Source organism: Penaeus monodon, chromosome 20 (genome assembly GCF_015228065.2).
Source record: "Penaeus monodon isolate SGIC_2016 chromosome 20, NSTDA_Pmon_1, whole genome shotgun sequence".
NCBI lineage: Eukaryota > Metazoa > Arthropoda > Malacostraca > Decapoda > Penaeidae > Penaeus > Penaeus monodon.
This window is the reverse complement of record NC_051405.1, coordinates 41,590,198-41,590,849: the sequence shown is the minus strand read 5'-3', so window position 1 is coordinate 41,590,849 and position 652 is coordinate 41,590,198.

Genomic DNA, 652 nt, shown 5'->3' with positions numbered 1-652 from the left:
TATCAACAAATAGCATTTAAAAACATTTTTTTTTTTATTCTGCTATTCAAAATATACATATATCTTTTTTAAAGAATCGATAAGAAACACTGCTCTTAAAAGAAATATATCTAACAACCAAAATCAAGAAGAAAAACAAAAAACTATACATATATTTTTAAAAAGCACTTCTTTTTATTCCTATTTTCATACAATAAAAAAAAAACTGCTACTGTTCCTTTCCCTGTATAAAGTACCTGCTGTTATGTATGCAAATCCATATACGTGAAATTAATGAAACACGAAAATGTAATAAACAAAATTAAAAAGAATATGAACACTGACCTAATGTGCTTCTAGCTTGGAAGAAGAATAGGCTCGTCGGGGTTTTTGGTTTTATTTTGATTGCTCTATCTTCCTTCTTCCTTCTTCCTTCTCTTGTTCCTTCTTTCTTTTCATGCTCCTTCTCCTTAATCATGTCCCTCTTTCTTTCCCTATTTATCTTCTGTCTCTCGTTCCTCTCCCTTATCCTGTTTCTGTTTTTCTTCTTCCTATTCTTCCTACTTATCTTTCGTCTCCCATGTCTCTTCCTCCCTCTCCTACACCTCTTCCTTTCCATCTTCTTTTTCCTTCATTAGTCCTTCTCTTCTTTCTCCTCCTCTATCTTCTCCTG